This window comes from Callithrix jacchus, chromosome 7, assembly GCF_049354715.1.
Source record: "Callithrix jacchus isolate 240 chromosome 7, calJac240_pri, whole genome shotgun sequence".
NCBI classification, from domain to species: Eukaryota; Metazoa; Chordata; class Mammalia; order Primates; family Cebidae; genus Callithrix; species Callithrix jacchus.
This window is the reverse complement of record NC_133508.1, coordinates 139,823,245-139,847,314: the sequence shown is the minus strand read 5'-3', so window position 1 is coordinate 139,847,314 and position 24,070 is coordinate 139,823,245. Positions and strand designations below refer to the sequence as shown.

Genomic DNA, 24,070 nt, shown 5'->3' with positions numbered 1-24,070 from the left:
GAAATTCTTTCGTATTTCAAGCACACCAAAAAAATCAATATTATTAGCCTAAGTAAAATTTTACCCTGACAGTGTCTCCCTGACAGGGTATCAAACGGTTGATGTACAACCATTTGATGGTCTTGTCATAGTCTTTGGACAACTTGAAATGTCAATCTAAATTAGCTTTACTTTTCCTGCTTGCCAGCTTCTATCTGCAACCAGTTCATAACTTTGTTTCTCAAACTTGTGCCCAAATAGACCATTTTCCTGGTAGACACAGTTTTTCCTTTTCAGATACTGACATTTTTCTGATCTTCCTGACAGCTTTTAGAGAATGCCTTGTCCCTCATAAACTATCTTTCTATACAAATGTGAAGGAAAACTTCTTTCTTTCCAAAGAAGCTAAAAAATGTCTTTTTCTCCCTTCAAAGAACAAAAGAAAAAGCTTGTTCCCAGGTGAATAAGTTAAGAAGCGATAAAGCTTGACTCAGAGGTAAAAGAAGAGTTTTGAATCTTGCTTGAAGAATGTTTATATATTTTGGATAATTCCTAAGAGAAATGATTTATTGAGTAAAGTATTTATCCCCTGCAAAAGCAGTAGATAAAAATAAAGTCATAATGCTCCTTCTGCAGATGAGCTGAAAAGACTCATCAAATCATTGTAGGAAGATATTTAAAGATTTTGTACATTATAGATATTTTACCTGGGAATAATTGAATCAGGATAAGTAAATATAAGTGGATTTTTTTTTGTATGGCTTTAAAAATCACTTAATTATATATATGAATAATTCCTGATTTTTTTCTTATACAAAGACAAATCAAAATACTGGAATCTGAAAATTAATGACTCTAAGTCAGTCAGAGCTAGCTTATAGGTAGGCGCTTCTGTCACTGAGCGGCCTGATAAAAATATCATCAGTCCCTATATAAACACTTTTTTGATGTATACACAAGACCACACAATACAATCATAAAATCTTTCCCAAGGTCTTTTCGAAGATGGAGAAAAAGTGTGAGAAATAACGGGTAATTTTATAGACTGGTGAAAAACTTAATTGACTCCTGGAAATAAATGAAAAATAGTTAATCAGTGAAAACAAACCATGGGCTGCAAAGCTAATCAGTCAGAGGTAAAGAAATAAATGAAGGAAAAGGAAAAGAATTGCTGAGGCAACATCCAAAGGAATTTGAGTCTCAGTAGATCTAATTATGTAGGTAGATATTTTTCTTCTGTGTGACTGCATTTCATTCAACCTTTTAGTTGCTTCTCAGCAAATCCTAAGCCATTAAAATGTCTCTCTCAAAAGAAAAAAAGGCTAACCAAAGTAGAATCATGAATAAAATTTTTATCTAACATTTTCTTTAACCTGACTGTCTAATAGTATTGAATGTTTGATCCACGACTAAACCACCAACAAATCTATGCTTCCATTAAATTAAGCTAGGATGCTTTTAGTTATCCAATCCCCCTTTTTTTTCTGACTCCTGTTTCTCTTTGACTATTTACCAGGTTTATCCTAATGCTTTTCACATCTTCATTGCTGTTGAGAAAGGAGAATTTCCATAACTTATATGGGGGAAAAGGCTAAAATGTGATTTTGGATTGTCCGTAGAATTTTCCTATCCATGTAATGTTTCCCTGTTACTACTAAATTTGAATCACAATGAGCAGTAAATGTATTAGCAGTAAAGAGGATACCTTAATGGTTGAGCATACAGACTATAGGCAGACTGAGTTAAAATCCTGGCCTCAAAGCTGCCAGCTGAATGACCTTGAGCACATTATTGAATCTCCCTGTGGTTTTGTTTCCTTATCTAGGAAATGGGCTTTATAATGATAGCACTGTAGGAGGAATAAATAAACTAAAACACGTAAAATACTTAGAAAAATGTCTGGCACATACAATGTCTGGCCAATGTTACCTAAGTATCTAGTGTTATAAGTATTGTTTTCTAATTTAAAGCAATATCAGGCTTCTCCACTTTATTTTCACTCTGAGTAAAATGTTCACCATATATGAGCAATACTTTGGGGCTTACTCAAAACAACAAATAAAATTCTTTAGTGTTCGTTCCATAGTTAGCATTAACTTACCTAATTTAATTGTCATGCATGACTTTATATCTTTTCTACATGTTTTTGCCTCTAGACAGTATATATATTATAGCTTTCAGTTTCAAAATTAAATAATATGATGTTGCAAATTTTCCCTTAACTACATTTTTGAAAATTCACTCACATGTAAATATGTAGATTTAGCTACTCTATGTTTATCCATTGTAAATAATTAGTTTTTGTAAATAAATCAATTTATCTGTTCTACAGCTAATGAGCTCTTTGATTGTTTCTAGTTTTTGGGGTTTTTTTTTAATAGAAAAATGCTCCAGCAAACATCTATGTACTTCTTTTGTAGATGTGAAATAGTTTTCCTATTATGAACACATAGAAGTGGATTGACTCCATCACTGAATATATTTAAAATGTATATTTGGGATATGCCTCTTTAAATTGAACAGGTAGTTTCAAATAGTGCTTCACAGTATACTTATCAACACATAGGTTTATCAAATTTAAATTAATTTTATCAGCCTGATAGTTATAAAATGATATCTTATTAATTTTTTGTTTATTGCTTTTTCCTAATTACCAGTAAACTTGAACAAACTTTTAATACATCTAATTCGTATTTAGGCTTCTTTCTTTGCATACTGTCTTTGTAAATATGTTCTTTGCAACTTTATAAATATGTTCTCAGCTGAGATTTATCGTTTTTACTTAATATGTTATGACTCAGTTTATTTAGTATATTGAACGTTATTTTACTAATAGTTTTTTGTCTTTTTTTGTGCCTATTTAAAGAAATTTCTAAACCTAATTGCATTAGGAGAAAAATTCTTCTAGGCTTACTTCTGAACATTTTAAAAATCAGAAGTAAATGTGTAAGTTTTTCTAATAGGTAAAAATGAAGATTTTCAAGACAATTGATGGAAAGTATATCTAATTTAGGAGACTTTTACATGAGTGATGCTTTCAAACAGTGAGTGAACAGGATGTAAGGATCTGGAAAACTTGGTGATTAAGGACTTGAATCTAAAGAATTAAAAACAGTCTGAGGAGTCTCAATACCTGAAAGCAAGTACTAGATATAAACTTTCACCTAGCAAATGCGAAGATACTAAGTTCACTTTTCATTGTGAGGTGACAGGGGAGGCTTATTTTATATTGGCATAGACATAAGGAGAAAGTAAATATTTCTGTCATAAGGTTGTGTGAGTTTTATCTTTCCAGTAAAACTGACCATTAATATTCATTCCACTCCACTGACTTTTGAGGGGGAGTCACATGATTCAGACTTGTGTTTCAAATTTATTAGTTATAAATCTTTGAGTGGGCATTTTAACAGAAAAAAACATGGGATGGTCCACTTATGAGATCCAAATAAATTCATTTATGAAGTGTTTAATTCTCTTTTTGAAGGATAGTTTTTTTATGCCATTTTCTTATTAACTATTTTAAATTTAATTTAGCTTAGATTCAATATCTGGTATTCTGATATCACAGAATGCATTTATCATACATACTTCATCAAATATTAAGATAAATTATATAACTAGAGAAGACATTGAAAAATATAAACACAATTTTAAAACAGTTAAAGAAATGAAGTAGAAAGGTGAACTTCATGCCCTAAAATAAATCCCTACAGTCTTGAGATTTGTGCTTGTTTATGGAGTAAGGAGATATAAGATTTCCTACCCATCTAGTTTGCTTACCTGCAGTTAAGGAGACCATCATCTGGCAACATAGCGCCTCCAGAGCATGAGCCAGTCCTAACAAGTTCTGAAAGAATAGTCACAACATTATCCACCCACGTAGGTATGAAGTAACAATAGTCATGCAACTTTTAGATATGCTATGCAGGAATCTGGGGTCTTCTCCTAGGGTGATCTGCTTATTCTGCAAAATGTACCATCCTCCTTTCTTCACCAAATGTTTTTCTTGTACCTATACTTGGGTTTTCTTCCCAGTTCGTGATTTCATGGCAACTTCTTGCTCCCATCTGTAAGTAGGAGGAACAAATTCTTCCCTAGACTGTGCTAGCTTTTCTGTTTCTTGAGCACTGTTTTTGTTCATTATGATAAATTGTTTTATTTAGTTTGTTTTCTTCTTTACTTATGGGTTTCACTGAAGACAGATGTTTGACTATATTTGGAACATATTTATTTTGAATCAATTCAAAAGTACATGTGTGATGCATATTCTCCAAAATTAATTTTTTAAATCACACTTTCAAAATCATTTCATTTTAATTGTCAATTTTTAGAATGTAGTAAATTTAAATATCAAATAAATTATTTTAAGAACATTAAAACTGATTCTGCTTTTAATCATGGTAGGCTATTGTAACATTTTCTGACCTTTCCAGTTAAGACAACTTGAAAAAATGTCTGTGTGAATGTCTCCGACAACTACCTTGGTAATGAAGAACAAATAAGTCAGATTCCAATAGAGAAGCTCAAGGAGACCTGTCCAGTATTAGTTTTAGAGCTCTTTTTTTTCCCTAAGGCATTTGTAGACACTGGGTGGCTTAGAGAATGAATTAAACAGTCATTTTAACAGACAAAAGTAGCTGGGAGGAGAGACACTGGAATCTAGAACTGAGAAGATGAGATTCTGTTAAATTATTCTTTATTCAGATTGAGACATGAAAGAGGCATTCTCAGAATATAAGTAAATAAAACTAGGTAATCCTTTGCATTTGCTGAATCTCTGCCTCTCCAGAGCTCAATTACTGAAATTATATCAAGGTGATCCCAGATTCCTATTGATGTCATGTACCTGGCAGGAACATATATAGGATCTTCATTTAAGTATCCTTGCAGGTCTCTTTTGTCATGTAAAGTGATATGATTACAGGTATAAGGATTAAGGCATGGACTTCTTTGTGGGGACCATCATTCTGCCTACCACAAGGTCTAATAAGTGTGAAATGCCTATAAAACATCCAAATAGAAATTTCAGGTAGACAGTTTGATACATATCTGAAGACCAGTGGAGAGAATTTAAGTAGAGGTTAAATTTTGGAGTCGTCTACATGCTGATATAATTTAAAGGTAAGAAATGACTGAGCCTAAAACTTTCAAACCTTGGAGGATCCCAGGTGACTTGAAGTTGGAAAGCTAGGTAAGTAACCAATCTCCACGAGAGCAGTGTAACTCATATAGTATAGAGAACTGTGTTGAATGCAGTCGAAGTCAAGCAAGAGAAAAAACATGCATTGTCTTTGACATCATAAATAAGGTTAGAAATTTTTACAAAAGTGGTTCTAACTTAACTGAAGTGGGTTGAAGAGTATAATAAACCTAGTGAATGTAATGCATTTGCAAAGCTTCACTGTTAAGGGCAGTAAATACACATGCAGCATAGAAGAATATTTGGATCAAGGAAGATGTTTTTCTTTTTGTTTTCTTTTGTTCAATAGAGGAGTTAAGCGAATGTGCTTGTGAGTTGATAGAAATTATCTAATAGAGATGGAAGTATTTAGAATGAAGGAGAGAAAACAGGTGAAAGAAGGAGGACAGTCCTTCATAAGAGAGGAAAAAGATTCCATAGCACAAAAGGAAGCCTTGGATGAGAGTAGAGAACTTCTCTGGGAATAAAGGAAGCCATGCAGGAGACATGAGCAAAAGTGAAAGCTGGTAGGACAGTTGGTGGAGATTTCCCTTTGACAGCTCTATTTTCTTACTGATGACGTAAGTGTAAGGGCTGCAAATAAAATGGGAGAGTCAGCAATAGGTGGAGACTTCCACACCAGACTTTCAGCACTGGAAAGTTCCTCCAGACAGAAAATCAACAAAGAAACATCAGGCTGAATCTGCAGTATCGGCCAGATGAATCTAATAGATATTACGGAATGCTTCATCCAATGGCCGCAGAATACACATTCTTCCAATCAGCACATAGATAACTCTCCTGGATAGACCATACGTTAGGTTACAAAATAAGATTTAATTTTTTGATTGAAGTTATATCAAACATCTCTGGCAACACTGAAATAAAATTGCAAATCAATAACAAGAAGAATTTTAGAAATTAAATTAACACATGGAAATTAAACAATATGCTTCTGAATGACCAGTGGGTCAATAAAGAAATTAATAAGGAAACTGAAAAAATTACTTGAAACAAATGACAATGAAAACAGAACATACCAAAATATATGGGACACAGTAAAAGCATTACAGGGACACAGTAAAAGCATTACAAAGAGGGAAGTTTATAGCTATAAGTGACTACATCAAAAAAGAAGAAAAACTTTAAATAAATAACCTAATGGTTAATCTTAAAGAATTAGAAAAAATGAGAGCAATCAAAACACAAAATTAGTAGGATAAATAAATAATAAAGATTAGAGCAGATATAAATGAATTTGAAATGAAAAAAAAAACAATACAAAAGATCAGGAAACAAAAAATATGTTTTGAAAAGACAAACAATATTTGCAAACCTTTAGCCAGACTAATTAAGAAAAAATGAGAGAAGATCCATATAAATAAAATCTCCAAGCAAAGAAAAGGTTCAGACATAATGGCTCTTTGCTGAATTCCACCCAAACATTTAAAGAAGAACTAATACCAATTCTACTCACACTGTTCCAAAAAATGGAGGAGGAGGGAATACTTCCAAACTTATTTTACAAGGCCAGCATTACCCTGATACCAAAAACAGACAGACACATTAAAAAAATGAAAGAAAAACTACAGGCCAATATCTTGAATTAATGTTGATGTATAAATACTAGCAAACCAAATTCAACAACATATTTAAAAGATCGAATGTCATGAACAAGTTTGTTTTATCCCAGGATTCAAAGAATGTAAAACATATGCAGATAAATTAATGTGATACATTATAACAACCTAATGAAGAATGAAAAACCTATAATCATTTCAGCTGATGTTGAAAAAGTATTTAATAAAAGTCAACATTATTTTATGATAAAGTCCTCAATAAACTGACTATAGAAGGAATGTACCTCAATATAGTACAAACCATAATGCAATAGCCATGGCTAGTATCATACTGAATGAGGAAAATACTGAAAGACTTTCCTAAGATCAGGAACACAAAAATGCCCATTCTCTCCAATATTGTTGAGAATAGTACTGGAAATTCTAGCTAGAGTATTTGGACAAGAGAAAGAAGTAAAGGGCATCCAAATTGGAAAGAAAGAAGTCAAAGTATCTCTGTTTGCAGGGGGATGACTTTATATTTGGAAAAACCTATAGACTCCACCAACAACTGTATTAGAATTGATAAATTCAGTATAGTTGCAAGATGTAAAATCAACTTACAAAAATCAGCATTTCTACATGCCAATAGTGAACAAATCTGAAAAAAAAATCTCAAAAGTAATCTCATTTACAATAAATAGAAATAAATTAAAATAGGAATTTACTTAACCGAAGAAATGATCATCTCTTCAATGGTGATGCAAGAAATTGAAGAAGACATAACAAAATGAAAAGATATCCCATGTTTATGATTAGAAGAACCAATATTGTTAAATTTTTCCTGCTATCCTAAACAATCTACAGGTTGAATGAAATGCCTATGGAGGCTCGGAGCCATAGCTCATGCCTGTAGTCTGAGCACTTTGGGAGGCTGAGGTGGGCAGATCACAAGGTCAGGGAATCAAGATCATTCTGGCCAACATGATGAAACTTCATCTCTACTAAAAATACAAAAATTAGCTGGGTGTGGTGGCACACACCTATAGTCTCAGCTACTTGGGAGGCTGAATCAGGAGAATCACTTGAACATGGGAGGCAGAGGCTAAAGTTAGCCAAGGTCTGTCTGAAAAGAAAGAAAGAAGAAAGAAAGAAGGAAAGAAAGAAAGAAAGGAAGAAAGAAAAGAAGGAAAGAAGGAAAGAAGGAAAGAAAGAGAAAGAAAGAAAGAAAGAAAGAAAGAAAGAAAGAAAGAAAGAAAGGAAGAAAGGAAGAAAGGAAGAAAGGAAGAAAGGAAGAAAGGAAGAAAGGAAGAAAGGAAGAAAGGAGGGAGGGAGGGAGGGAGGGAGGGAGGGAGGGAGGAAAGATTTTGTATTGTTTCAACAAAACAATGAACATAATTGAAGCCCACTCCATGGACAAAGCATTTGTAAAATACTTATTATGTACCAAGTTACAGCATTGCAGGTCAACCTCAGGCTCCCACAGGGCCAGAATTTGTCCCATATCAGACAGCAGATTACAACATACAATTTCTGTGAGCAGGTAAATGTGAAAAATAGGACATGGTAAAAATTCAGTGGATCATGCTCAATTTCTTTTACCAAACTCACCAATCTGGAAAGTCACTTCTACCACTGGAAGGAGTCAGTGAGAGTGAAAAAATAGGTAGATGTAAATGTATCTGTGTGTGTGTGTGTGTGTGTGTATATATATGTGTGTGTGTGTATGTGTGTGTGTATATATAAAAATACATATATATGTGTGTGTTTATATATATGTATATACATACATACATATGCATATACATATGTATATATGTATGTATCTATATGTATGTATATATGTATATACATATATATACACACATACATATATATGTATGTATATACATATATATATACACTCACACACATATATGTATTTTTTTTCTTTTGTCACTGGACCATAATGCTCCTCTTTATCTTGAACACACTGTCTCACCGTCATTTATAACAGGAAATTACTGGTGGCAACAGTAGCCTATGTCTACATAGGACTACAGAAAAGTTTTCAGCTATCATGGCTCAAGTCCACTTTGCTCATGCTGTGAGGTTTTTCATCCCATGCTAAGTGTACAAGTCCAAAATTCACTTCTCTATGAGACTTAAAATGTCTACAGCTTGTATTTTCCTAGGTATGTGGCAAATTGAGGGGTTGTGAGTGGGTAGTTTCAGTTTCTACATTCGAATTTCTTCAGTTCACACACATCACAAGCTTGGTGCCAAGTTTCTTCATTAGTTCTCTGATCTTTATAATGAAAGGATTTATCTTCCACCTTTCATTTTCGGGACTCTGATACTTCCAAATTTTACCTTCCTCATTCCTCCTTCTTTGATATGAGCTACTTTTCAACCTCCATTCACATCCTTTCCCAGCATAGTCTTACCTAGACTTTGGATGTGAAAAAAAAATATTTTACTAGTATGCATCTGATTCTGCCTCTCTAGGTTAGTGGTTCCCAAGTTGTTAGTAAACTGTATGAGTAGATCCACTCAGAACAGGGGAAGGAAACTGTAAGGCAGGTTGCCTTGCCAGAATCAAACGGACACATTCATCACTCTCTGCGCCTGATAACTGCGTCATCACCGGAGCTCATTATCTGGCTTCCCCACATAGCTTCCCTGCACCCACCTCTGCTTACCATGCCCAAGCCCACACTCAGCACTAAATTATGCAGCCAATCTCCAGCCCACTGTTAAAAAACCCCCGCAAATAAATTTTTTAAAGAAGCCCCACCTTACCCTGCCCAGCAACAGCCTACCCCATATGCCCGTGGCAGGCTGGCGTACCCAAGGTCCTGCCCACCTACCAATGGCAACTAGTTTCATGTACTTCCTACTTTAACTCCATGTACTTCCTGCTCCTCGACGGCCAATAAAAATGCCTTCTCTTTGTTTCTCCAGTAGTCAATCAAGGCCCACTTACCCAAGGTCCCGCCCACCTACCAATGACAGCTAGTTTCATGTACTTCCTACTTTAACTCCATGTACTTCCTGCTTCTCAACAGCCAATAGAAATGCCTTCTCTTGATTTCCCCAGTAGCCAATCAATTTCCTGCCCTCCCCATAAAACCCCACACCCTGAACAGCCGGGCGTGACTTCTCTGGTCCTCCCTTGGACCACTGAAACTCGCCTGGGAGCTGAATAAATTAGCTTCTCACTTTCTTATACTTGCCTCAGTTTCCTCATTTTACCTCAGCAATAAATCTTACAGACAACAAAACTTTTGAGGTCCTATAGCAAGCAGAGGTCTACAGTGGTAGTCTAGGGGCCTGTTCAAAAATTGTAGTTGCCTTCATTGAAGCATGGAGTATTCGGAAGGAGATAAATTATGCCACGTGAGGCTTGAACAAGGTTTTCCTAACACAGTAGAAATCTTACAGAAGAAACAAATTCCCAGCTAGAATTTTCCAAAATTAGTACCTTTTTCACCACTCTTAAGACATTATTGGTCTAATAACTAGAACCCTAACCTAAAATTTAAAGGAGTTTTCTAATATAATAATTAAAAGCTAACATTTATTAATTATTTAAAATAGGTCGGTCATAACATTGAGCACTTCATATACATGATCTCATTTATTTCTCACAAGACCTCTATGAGGCAATTTTTAAGGTTCTTATTTTACAAATTAGAAAGCAGACTATAATATTAATCATTATACTCAGAAATTGAAGCAATTGAAGAATTGTCTCATCGATTTTTGGGGAAAAAATACTGAGTCAGAAAAGTTTTCAGTATTTATTGAAACTTGTGAAAATATCCACTAACTTAAAGAAGCAGAACTCAGAATTTAAAATTGCAGAAATATCTCTCCCCACAATCCCCAAAACAAAAATAATTGTACCTTTTTTTACATTATAGCCTCACCAAAATTTACGCTTTATAATTTCTATGACAATATAACTGAAAGAAGAGAAAAAATAAGAAAAAAGTGGATTTGGCTGTGAAGTAAACAAAAATATAAAGGAAGACAAGTAATTAAATAATGTGTAGTAGTAATTGATGCAATCTAAAACATTAAGAGGACTTAGTATACACCAGCAACTGTTCTGACCACTATAAATATATTAACTCATTTTATTCTGATAAAATCAAATTACTAGGATTATTATTTTTCCCATTTCCTAGATGAGGACATTGAAGCAAATAAATTTTGCTTTAATTATCACACAACTAGGAAGTGGTAGCATCAGGATATGGAGCCAGACAGAGTTCTCACTTGTAACTATTCTTTCATCTTGCTTCTTGAGTTACAAAATTAACATGTAACATTATAGGGCCTGAGAAAAATAACCTGGGCTCTGGAGAGAAGAGAGATTCTTAATTTCATTGTACTTTAGAATCTTTTCATACAAAATATGACAACTACACCACTTACATAGGAATGTTATTCTGAGAATAAAGGCCTGGTACATAGTTAGAAATGGCAAAGTTGTTATAAGTAATAAAGCACATTAAAAAAATGTTTTAGAAGCAGTGAAGAACAGAATTGACCCTGCAGAAAATTCAATCAATTACATATAGGAAAGGCATAATAAACAGTCTATGAGTATACTGGTAAATACAGTCAAAACAAACCTTTTACAAATTATTTAAAACTATGAAGCCCAGGAAGCAACCAATGCAAATTCAATTTATATCATTGAATTTGGATTATTTACATTTTACATTCTTTGTGTCAAATGTCATAAAATGTATTTTAAGAAATTTCTTTTTAAGTGTCAAATTTATTGGCATTTAATTTTTGTTAAGCTCATTGTTATCCATTTAACATCTGAAGGTTCAATAATAATGCCCTCTTTAAGGCTTGTTACTGGTAATTGGTAATATTTCTTCTTTTTCCATGATCAGTATTTAGGGTTTTATGCTTTTTAACAACTTCATTGAGGAACAAATGGCAAACAGTGAAAATCACACATTTAAAATGTACAATTTGATAAGATTTGGCATGCATCAACACCCATGAAATTATCATAAGCAAAATCATATATCCCTTACAAAAATTTTCCCCTTTTCCTCAATATTCCTCCTTCCTGCTGCTTCTCTCATCTCCCGTACATAACCGCCTGGCAAACAGTGATATATGTTCTGCCACTGTAGATTAAATCTTCATTTTCTAGAATTCTATATATATAGAATTACACAATATATATTCATTTTATTTAGCTTCTTTCACATAACATAATTATTTTGAAATTAATCCATCTGGTTATCCAATTCATAAATAGTATTCTGTTGTATAGATATGCCATACTTTGCTTTCTATACATCTGTTGATGGACTTTTGGGTTTATTGCAGTTTTAATTTATCATAAGTAAAGCAGTTAAAAGCAAGTATATGCAAGTATTTAAATGGGTCTATGCCTTAAGCACTTTTAGGGAAATATTAGTGGAATAGCTGGGTCATGTATTCATTGTACATTTACATTTTTAAGAAACTGCCAAATATTTTTATCAAGTAATACAGTAAGTATCATTTTATATTTCCACCAAAGGTGTATGGGAGTCATTCCACTTCCTCTTAACTAGCCAACACTTGACATTGTCAGTCATTTTAATTTTCTCTATTCCAATAGGCATGCAGTATTAACTCGTTGACATTTAAAGTTGCATGTTCTAATACATAGTGATGTTACGTGAATTTTTATGTGTTTGCCAACAATTCATGAGGACCATTCATGTCATATGGAATTGCAATTGTTAAAGGTTCAATTTCTGATTATTTATTATTTCTTATAAAAACTATCAATTTTATATGTTGATCTTATGTCTTAAACTTACTAGTTTAAGATTTACATATAAAATTAGGTATGGTTAAAATTTATATATTATATATAGTTCTAGGAGCATTTTAGTACATTCTTTGGGTTTTTATACTTAGATAATCATGTTACTGTTAATAAAGACAGTTTTACTTAATATTTTCCAATATATAAGTTCTTTTTCTTGTATTATTGCACTAGCTAAAACTTCTAATCCATTGTGAGAATTGTCAAAGAGTATATACTTACCTAGTTAACTATCTTAAATTGTAGATGGACATTGTAATTCTTTCTGTACTTTAAAGATGCTGTCCTCTTTTTTTCTTTTTTTGGCTTGCTTCTTTTTCTCTGACAAGAAATAATATATTTGTTTCTTTCTTTGTAATGTAACTTTTCTTTTTTCTATCTTCTTATGATTTTCTCTTTATCATTGATTTTGAGCAGTTTCTTTATAATATTATTCCTGAGCAATGGGCTCCCTTCCTGATGTGCAATACTATGGCACCAGCTTTTGAGAAGAGGAAAAGCTTTATTGGGAGTCACCTGATACGGAGACAGGAGACACTCAAATCAGTATTAAGCTGTGGTCTGGGGCAGCTTTTTTTTAACTGCATTTTAGGTTTTGGGGTACATGTGAAGAACATGCAAGATTGTTGCATAGGTACACACATGGCAGCATGATTTGTTGCCTTCCTCCCCTTCACCTATATCTGGGGCAGCTTTTTTGGACAAAGGGTAACTGTGAGGGAGATAGGAAAACACAATGAGGCATGATCTGATTGTGCCATGCAAAGAACTATTGTTGAGTTCTTGGGTTTTAAATTTGTACTGCAACAAAGCAAGACAACCCTCACCTCTCTCTCTCTGTCTCTCTCTCTCTCTCTCTCTCTCTCTCTCTCTCTCTCTCTCTTTTCTGGAGACAGGGTCCTGCTCTTTCCCCCAGGTGGGTGTACAGTGGTATTATCATAACTCACCATACCCTCAGACTCCTGAGTTCAAGGAATCTTCTCACCTGAGCCTCTTGAGTGACTAGGACTACAGATGCACGCCACCACACCTATCTAATTTTCAATATTTTTGTAGAGATTGGGTTTCACTATCCTGACCAGGCTAGTCTCAAACTCCTAGCCTCATGAGATCCTCCTGCTTCAGCCTCTTAAAGTACTGGGATTACAGGCAGGAACCACCATGTACTGGTGTCCCCTCCCTTCTTAATATGGTCCCTGTTCCTTGATCCAGATACTTAAGTTTCACCTGTGGTTGATGTTTCTGTTCTGGTTGGCTCTGGGATCATGACTCTGCCACACTTGGTTGATCTGGGCATTCTCAGATTACATAAGTTGCAATTCGGGGGTCCTTTGGAACTGAAAAACAACCCATCATTTTGCTACATTTCATAACTAACACAGTTGAAACAGATTGAACTGTTTTTGCAGGTACAATATAGACATTTTAGTTAGCAATGGGTTTTGGTGCATGTGCGTGTGTGTGTTGGATATTTGGGTTTGTAGTTTCCCTCATATTTGGAAGATATGTGGCCTTTTTTAAAAGTTTTTGTTTATTTGTTTTCTACCCTCACCCACTGACAGCTTACTGATATTTGATTTGTCATCTCCTTTTTGTTTTCCATTTTGAATCGTTTGTATTGTTGTGTCAATGTTAACTAAGATTTTCCCTACAATATCTAATCTGCTACTAATCAAATCAAGTATTTTTTATCACAAGCATTTTGGTTTTCATCCCTAGAAATTTAAGCTTGAAAATATAGCATAGCTATATAGGTAGATATTGATACAGAGACAGAGACATATAGGTATATCTCAAATGCAAATCTTTTATGACTCTACTTAAGATGTGAATGTTTTCCTCTAGTTCCTTGAACACATAACAAGTGAAAGACAATTGGACATATGAGAGAGTATGGATACAGTTATATATCTCTAATCACTTTTCTAATGCCCTTGTCTATTATTTCTATCATCTGTTTCATGTATGTATCAGTTTAATTTTTCTCGTAAATTTCCCAATCTTTTTCAAAATTTCATGCAAATATCATTGCATGATTATCAGTTTTTGACTGGATTGAAGACATTGTATATGTTACATTTATAAATGCTGGACATTTTTGTACTTCTACAAATATTTCTTTCTTTGTTCTGAGATACAGTAAAGGTGGTTGGAAAGAGACTGATCCTTTTAGGTCTCGTTTCTAATATTTCTTAGGGAGTACTAGAGCAATCTTTCTGGACTAATGGCTCACCCTCTTCCTACTGAGGCAAAAATCTTATTACTTATGTAAATCATGAAGTTTTGATTGATAGTAACACTTCATTCTCCATCCTGTGAAATGTCTGAGGATTGCATCTGTCCATCTTTTTAAGAAGTTCTTACTCCAGTCTTCAGTACTTTCCTCATATGCATGCTATGGAGACCCTCTGCAGAATACCACCTCTCTATTTCTGTGAATAGCTCTTTACGTTCTTATCCTCTACCGTGAAAACTAGCTATTTTGGAGTCCCTGTATTCTCAACTAGGTATCTTCAAATCAGAAAGACTACTATGCTCTGCCTAGAACTACTCTAGTGACATGGTCTGAAAAATCTAAGTGGTAAACTAAGGTTACCGTAGGGATATTTCTCAGAAATCACTAATTGCAGTATCTTTAAAAGTGTTTTTTTAATATATATTTTGAATTTTTTTTTCAGGTGGAAGCATACATCTATTTTTTATTACTCCGTCTTGGCTGCATGCAGAAATAAGTTCATTATTTTCATCAATCTTTCAAATACTCAACTTTAGGGTTTATTTTGGTTTTCTATTCAATTAATGTTATCTCTCTGTTTTATTTTTCCCTTTCTTTTGCTTACTATAACTTTAATTTATTTTGTCTGGTTTCTTCAACTTATCAGAATACTGAGGTTATACTCGTCTTAGTTTCTCATATGCATATTGAAAGCTGTAACTGTTACTCTAATAATTGGTTTGGCTACAGTCCACATTTTCTGACATATTAGTTTTTTATTTTTGTTCAATTTCACATAACTTCTAAGTTTCTGTGGAATTTTTCTTGCTTTGTTTTCAAATATATGTGTGGTTTCTTAAAATTTTTAAATTTTAATTTGTAATTTACCATTGCTCTTAAAATCTACTGTATGATTTTTAATACAGTGAATTATTTGTATAGTTATCTATTTAGGACATTTTTGATCTTTTGTTATTAGCACGTGCATCTAGAATTGTTAGGCCTTCCTGATGAATTGATGACTTTATCATTTAATAAAATATCACCCACCCAAATCTCACCTTGAATTGTAATAATCCACACATTTCAAGGGCAGGGCCTGGTGGAAATAATTGAATCATTGGGGCAGTTTCTCCTATATTGCTCTCATGGTAGTGAATAAGTCTCACCAAATCTGATCATTTTATAAATGGGACTTCCCCAGACAAGCTCTCTGTTGCCTGCCACCATGTGAGAAGTGATTTACTCCTCCTTGCCTTCCACCATGATTGTGAGGCTTAGCCAGCCACGTGGTACTTTGAGTCAATTATACCTTTTTATTTATAATTACCCAGTTTTTATTATATCTTTATTAGCAGCATGAGAAGAGATTAATACAGTAAATTGGTACTGGTGGAGTGGGGTGCTGGCTGCTGTGAAGATACTTGAAAATAAGGAAACAACTTTGGAACTAAGTAGCAGGCAGAGGGTGGAACAGTTTGGAGGGCTCAGAAGAAGGCAGGGAACTTCTAGAGATTTGTTGAATGGCTTTGACTAAATTGCTGACAGTGATATGGAAAATAAAATCTAGGGTGAGGTCATCTCAGAGGAGATGAGGAACTCGTTGGGAACTGGAGTAAAGGTCACTCTTGCTATACAAAGAGACGGGTGTCATTTTATCCCTGCTCCCTGCCCTAGCGATCTGCAGAATGTTAAATTTGAGAGAGACGATTTCAGGTACCTGGTAGAAGAAATTTCTAAGCAGCAAAGCATTCAAGATGTGACAGCATGACAGTTTGAAAAATTTTCAGTCTTATAATTCAGTATAAGAGAAAAATCTAATTTCTGGAAAGAAATTTGAGTGGGCTGCAGAAATTTGGATAAGGAAGGAGTAGCCAAATATTAATCACAAAGACAAGAGGCAGAATGTCTCCAGAGCATGTCAGAGATCTTCATGTTAGCCCCTTACATCACAGGCCTAAAGGCCTAGGAGGGAAAAATGGTTTTGTGGGCTAGACCCAAGGCATCCCACCTCTATGCAGCCTCCAACCATGGTGCCCTGCATCCCAGCTGTTTCAGCTCCAGCCATGGCTACAAGGGACCAATGTATAGCTCAGGCTGTTGCTTCAGAAGGTACAAGCCCCAAACCTTGGTGGTTTACACATGATATTGGGCCTGTGGGTACACAGGAGTCAAAAATTGAGGTTTGCAAACCTCTGCCTAGATTTTTGAGGATGTATAGAATTGCCTGGATGCCCAAAGAGAAGCTTACTACAGTGAGGGGCTGGCCTCATTGAGAACCTCTGCTAGGGCAATGTGGAAGGAAACTGTGACATTTGAGCCCCCACACAGAATCCTCACCGGGGCACTGCCTAGTGGAGCTGTGAGAAGAGGACCACCATCCATCTGATCCCAGAATAGTAGATCTACCAGCATCTTGTACTCCACACCTGGAAAAGCCAGAGACATTCAGTGTCAGCCTGTGAAAGCAGCCAGTAAGGGTGATGTACTCTGCAAAGCCACAGAACAGATCTGCTCAAGGCTGCAGGACCCCACCTCTTACATCAGTGTGACTTGGATATGAGAAATGACATCAAGAAAGATCATTTTGGAACTTTAAGGTTTAAAGACTGCCCTGTTGAAGTTTGGACTTATGAGGCCTGTAGCCCCTTTGTTTTGAGCAATTTTTCCCATTTGGAATGTGTATATTTACCCAATGCCTGTATCTCCTTGTGTCTGAGAAGTAGCTAACTTCCTTTTGATTTTACAGGCCCAGAGGCAGAAGAGATTTACCTTGCCTTGGATGAGACTTTTCACTTGGACTTTGGAGTTAATACTGGCATTAGTTAAGAATTTGGGGGACTGTTGTTGGGAAAGCATGGTTAACTTTGAAATGTGAGGACATGAGATTTGTGAGGGGCCAAGAAAGGTATGATATAATTTGGCTGTGCCCCTACCCAAATCTCACCTTAAACTGTAATAATCCCCACATGTCAAGGTGGGGCCAGGTGGAGATAACTGAATTATGAGGCACTTTCCCCCATACTGTTCTCATGATAGTGAATAAATCTCATGAGATCTGATGGTTTTATAAATGGGAGTTCCCTGCATGAGCTCTCTTTTGCCTACTACCATGTAAAATGTAACTTGCTCCTTCTTCCCTTCCACCATGATTGTGAGGCCTCCTTAGCCATATGGAACTGTAAGTCAATTACACCTTTTTCCTTTGGAATTACCCAGACTTGGGTATGTCATTGTTAGCAGCATGAGAATAGATTAATACAGTCTTTCTGGAACTCTACTTTGTTAGTGTTACTATTACAAAATTAGTACTTTGGTGCATGGCTTAGTCTTGATATATTGTTTTTACCCTATTGTTTCCACTGTCCGTATCTTTATATTTACTGTGGGTTACTTGTGAATAAAACATACTTGGATTTTGTGTTTTTGTGTGGATTGAGCAATTCTGCCTTTTTTTCAATGTGTTTATTTTATTGATACTTGATGTAATTTTTGATATAGTTGATCTTAAGTCTATCATCATGGTAATTGTTTCTGAATTATTGAATTATTATTTTTTTTTTATTCTTCATTGCCTGTAACCTTTGGATTTAAATCATTGTTTTTACTCTTCCTTTCTTTCTCTTCCCTCAATTTTTTAGCTATAAGTTGTTTTGTTATTTTTGGTGGTTGTTCTAGAAATTACAGTATGAAACTTTAAATCACCATAGTTTATCTTAAAATAATATTACACTGCTTGTTATGCAATACTGTAAAATAACAGCTGTGCAATTCAATAGATGACTCCCCACCTCCTGTTTTGTTTTTAGTTCTCTGCTTATATTTTTACTTTTGTTTTACCTCTATGTACATTACAAACTCTACAACATTTGTTATAAATTTTCTTTTAAAGAATGTATTTTTAAAAATTATACAAATTCACACAAATACACACATTGAATTTTATGTTTATCCAAGTTTATATTTATTTTAGTGTTCTTCATTACTTCCTACATGTGCATAATTCCATCAGATTTCATACATATAATTTTCTCTCATTTTCAGAACATCTAATACTACCTCGTATAGGTATTCTGAGGTTATATTCTTTCAGCTTCTGTGTAACTTGAATATGCCTTAAGTTGTAAGAATATTTTTGCTAATATGGAATTCTGATTTGACAAGATTTTTCTTCTTTTAACTCTTTAAAGATATGGTTTGACTATCTTATAGCTTTGTTTTCTTTTCTTGCCCCTCTTATCATTATTCCAATGTTTATAGTATGTCTATTTTCTCTGACTGATATTAAGATATGTGTCTATAATTTAGTTTTTAGTAGTTTATATGATGTGTATATATGTGTTTTTATTTGTGTGTGCATTGAAGTTCAGTTCCACTGGGTAGTTTCTGAATAACACGGAGAATCAACTTTATAATTTTTAATTTTTCCTTTAAAATGTAAGAAGCCAAAGCAAATATCTATTGAATCTTATCAGTCATACTTTAGGAGGAACTCCAAAGATATTAAGTATCTGTATTAGTTTGCCTCATGCTACTAATAAGGACACACCAAAGACTGGGTAATTTATAAAGGAAAATAGGCTTTATGTACTCTCAGTTCCACATGGCTGGGGAAGCCTCACAATCATGATGGAAGGTGAAAAAGGATAAAGGTACATTTTACATGGTGGCAGGCAAGAAAGAGAGCATGTGTATAAGAACTCTCCTTTATAAAACCATCAAATCTCTTGAGACTTATTCACTATCATGAGACCGGCACAAGAACGACACAACCCGCTGATTCAATTACCTCCCACCAGGTCCCTCATGTGACATGTGGAAATCATGGGAGCTACAATTCAAGATTTGGGTGGGAACACAACCAAATCATATTAGTGTTCATTTCTGTGCAACCTTAACCACAGGATATGTGGGCTCCTTTGCCTTCAAAAAAAAAAAAAAAAAAAAAAGCAAACGTGAATGCTGTGATGGGATTTTGGTAGCATGCTAAGGGTCGTGCCATATGATCCTCAGCTAAAATCCATCCTAGGCCAAAATAACATAGAGTGAGAAACATAATTGTCTATGCTGCACATTTAAACACCTGATCTAAGTCTATGTTTTTTCTTGTATCTTATACAATGACGATAAATACAGTGCTGTCTCACAAAGTATATTTCATCTGCAAAATCATGTAATAAATTTGTTACATCTCTGAAAATTTATCTAGGGAATTGATAGAATAATGGCATGTGTCAAAAGTTATCATTAGTAACTTTTAAATAGAAATTCTATGATATCCATGACATCCAGAGTTCAAATAGAGACTTTATAATTTCATTGTGTAGTCAATATCATATACTGCTTCCAAATACATTTTAATATACAAACTCAAAATCAATGTGATTTCAGTAAATCTTAATGTAAATTTTAATATATGATATTCTAAATCACGATGTTTGTGTTATTAAATGTGATTGCATCACTTTACTAAAAAATTTACTCTTTCTTCATCAAAATCTATAAGACTTTACTGACAGCATTGACCTTTCTTCATCCCGAATTTCAATAGTAAAAAGTGTTTTGGAAAAAATCAATTAGGACACAGGTTTCAAGTGTTCAGTGGAAATATATATTCAGTACATATACTGAAGATCATATATTCAGTAGGATTTTGTATTTTCATTTCGTCTTCCCTTAAGTAATGCAGCTGTAAGAGTACAAAATAGTTAATTTTGTGATTTTTTATTTATTTTGGGTCCCTATGTTCAATCAAATTAGTATTTTATAATGCATATAGATAAAAAATAAACTGAGATAAAAGAATACAAATGCACACTAAGGAAATAAAAATTCCAGAAACAGAACAAGTTTTACATAGGTATGTGATGGATAATACTGAGTGGCAACTCGACTGGATTGAAGGATACAAATTATCGGTCCTGGGTGTGTCTGTGAGGGTGTTACCAAAGGAGATTAACATTCGAGTCAGTGGTCTGGGAAAGGCAGACCCAATCTTCATCTGGGTGAGCGCCATCTAATTAGCTGCCAGTGTGGCCAGAATGTAAAGCAGGCAGAAAAATATGAAAAGGCTAGACTGGTTTAGCTTCTCAGCCTACATCTTTCACCTGTGCTGGATGTTTCCTGCCCTCGAATATCAGATTCCAAGTTCTTCAGCTTTGAGACTTCAACTTGCTTCCTTGCTCCTCAGCTTGCAGACAGCCTGTTGTGGAACCTTGTGATCGTGTGAGTTAATATTACTTAATAAACTCCCTTTATATGTGTATGTGTATATATATACATATATATGTATGTATATGTGTTTTGGGAATATATACACATATATATGTACATATGTTTTAGGAAAAAATCAATTATGACTCAGGTTTCAAGCATATAGTGGAAATACATATTCAGTATATATATTGGAATAGATGTATATGTATAGGTATACATACACATGTAAGCGTGCACACACACACACACACACACACACACACACACAAATATATCCTATTAGTTTTGTCCTTCTAGAGGACCCTTACTAATACAAGGTATTTGGTAAATTTTGGAAAAATAATTTCTAATTGGGCATTTTAGAAAAATATTTCCAAATTAGGAAAAAAGAAGGCACTATTTAATAAATGTTATTGATAGACATAGTCAACCACTGAGAAAATAATAATTTAGAGCATAAGAAACTGTACACCATTAAAGATTTAACTATAAAAAAACATAAAACCATAGCCTATTAAATAAGATAATAGCTAAATACTTTCGATTGAGGGAAGCTTTTCAAAGAAAAAATACCAAAGGCAGTTTCCACAGAGAAAATATTTAATAAACTTAAAAACGAAAAAGGGGTGTCATAAACACCATAAGATTAAAAGACAAACATAATTTAGTTTTTAAATATTTGTACTATATGTGTTACAAAAAATCCCTACTATATAAAAAAGTAAAGAAATATATAGTAGTATACATACAATGAGATTAAGCTTTAAGTGTTCTTTTTGTATGGTTTAAGATAGGAAATAGAGAAATAAATACAAAGAGTACAATAAGTAATAAGTATAATAAGATACTACAAGTGGAATTGATACAAGCCAACAACTCTCCATATATGTTATTGTTTCAATTAAAAATATATTAGACACTATATTTGGCAAAAATAAAACCTTCTACTCTCATTCAACTTGCAATGTGCTAGAAAGACAATATTCAGGTAACCCATTGTCTTATGGCCAAGTGCTACAAAAAAACCCACCATTTTATTGCCCTTACAGATTGTGTAGGTGGCAGTTTGGATCAGGCAGAGGGGATTGTTTATCTCGAGTGCCCAATGTCTGGTGACTTATCTAAGAAAAGCCTAGAACTGTAGGGTGGAATCATCTGCACTAGACAATCCTTTAGGTCAGCTGGAATGACCCACAGGCTGAGCTCAGCTGGAACTGGTGAGCAGATCCCCTGTGTATGACTTCTCCATGTGGTCTGGGCTTCTCACAACACTGAGGCTGGATTCCGAGATTAAAGTGTTCCTACAGTGAACCTTCTAAAGGAATCAAGCAAAAGTTGCCAGGCTTTTTAAAACCTAGCCTCAGAAGCCACGTGGCATTGCTTGAAGCAGTCAGGAACCGCCTTGATTCAAGAGGAGAAAAACTAGACTGTGCTTCTTGATGGGAGTGGACTGTAAAGAAGAGAGTGTAAAATAGAAAATATTGTTAAGACTATCTTTGGAAAATATAACCAGCCACTGAAAATATGAATTAAAACCAATAGGATTTAATTTTAGACAGTAATAAAGAGTGAGTCTGCTGAGATACCTTTTAGAGAAGTTATCTCAGAAGAAGCCATGCTTAGGCAGAGACGTGGATGATTAAAAAGAATGAATCATGCATATATGTGGGAATACCACATCCCAGCTGAGGCAACGCTTAATATGATGTCCCTGAAATGGAGAGAAATAAAGCCTGTTTGTTTGAAAATAAACTAAAGAAATGATCAATGTGTCTAAATGAAATGAAACTAAAGCAGAGAAAGAAAAGAGATAATGAAAGAAGTAGCAGGACCCAAACACCAAACAAAACAAAAAGTAAGTAATGCAAATACATATGGAATTTAATGTAATTGTAATTGGAAGGCAATGGGGAGTTTTAACCACAGTGAGTAAGGCAATCTAATGTATTCTTTCACAAAGGTCACTCTTGGTGTTTCGCAGAGGAGTAAGGGTGAAAGTGGGGTGTCTACTGAAATCTAATAGAATAAGCCCAGGGGCAGAGGTTAATGACACCACCGATGGGGATAATGAAGCAGGTGGGGAGGAGAGGCCAAAGGACGGTATGTTTTGTTCATAAAAGATGAGAAAACTTGCTCATGAATTGAAAGTGGCATTGAAAAGAAAAAGGGGAATCAAGGATGACTTCATAGCATTTAGAAAATAATTTCTCAGTAAATTGTGGTGCTATGAATTATGATGGGGAAGGCTGAGGTAGAGAAAACTTTGAATGGAGATGAAGTAAAAGTTTTTTTTGAACGTGTTAACTTTGGGATAACCCATTAAATGTCTAACATGTCTTATAGGCCAGTAGATGTACTGGAAACAACGTCAGGAGAAGAGTAGAAGTATGGCATTCTTCAACATCTAGTATATGTGACTCAAAAATACATAAAAATTAAGTAATGAATCACATAAAAACAATTATGAAATTCAAGAAATAATAACTTAGAAACGTGTTTCTATTTAAATGTTTATAATGTTACACATTATAAACTCACGGGGTCAATTTTTACTACTAAATCATGTCCTTTCACTAACAAATAAGAAATTACAGGAGAAAAAGAATATAGGCCTAAAAGTGTCAATATTAAGAAACAAGCTCAGTTCCTTACAACATTTAACTGATTAATGTTATCAAGGTCAATGTCCAGAGACTACATTCTGCTTGCCTCCTCATTTCAGTATTCAGCTAAACTCTAAAGAAATACATTCAGAACAAAATACTTCTACAACCCAGATTATCTTTCCCCTCATCCCCAGATCCTACCCTCCTATGATTTCCAGAGTGCTTAAGAGGAGAGTGTTTTGAGTTGAGAGATCGGTATGCTTGATAGAGTGTATCCCTTAGTCAGCTAAATGGCCTTTAGAACCTGTTTCTTTCCTTCCTGAGGCTTGTGAGCCAAAAGATTTTCTCAGATACACTCCTGAGAATGAAAGAATGAGATGTTACATGGTATGTTCCATTCTAGAAAATATTTTTTCATTTGCAAAAAAAATTCAGCAAACATTCTCTATGATAAAAGTAGTGAAAACACCAGGAAACATAATT

The 24,070-nt window shown here is 34.4% G+C and overlaps 1 long non-coding RNA gene across 3 annotated transcripts in view; it reads right to left on the bottom strand.

The window, feature by feature from the left end:
* LOC128928233 (uncharacterized) overlaps window positions 1-9,573 on the bottom strand; it is a 143,447-nt gene extending 133,874 nt beyond the window's left edge. For all 3 annotated transcript variants that reach the window (XR_013520580.1, XR_008473061.2, XR_013520581.1), the window contains exons 1-2: window positions 9,499-9,573; window positions 3,760-3,826 (exon numbers count right to left, since the gene is read on the bottom strand). This is a non-coding gene — a long non-coding RNA (uncharacterized LOC128928233). The remainder of the gene's footprint in view (window positions 1-3,759; window positions 3,827-9,498) is intronic.
* Window positions 9,574-24,070: the final 14,497 nt, after the last annotated feature.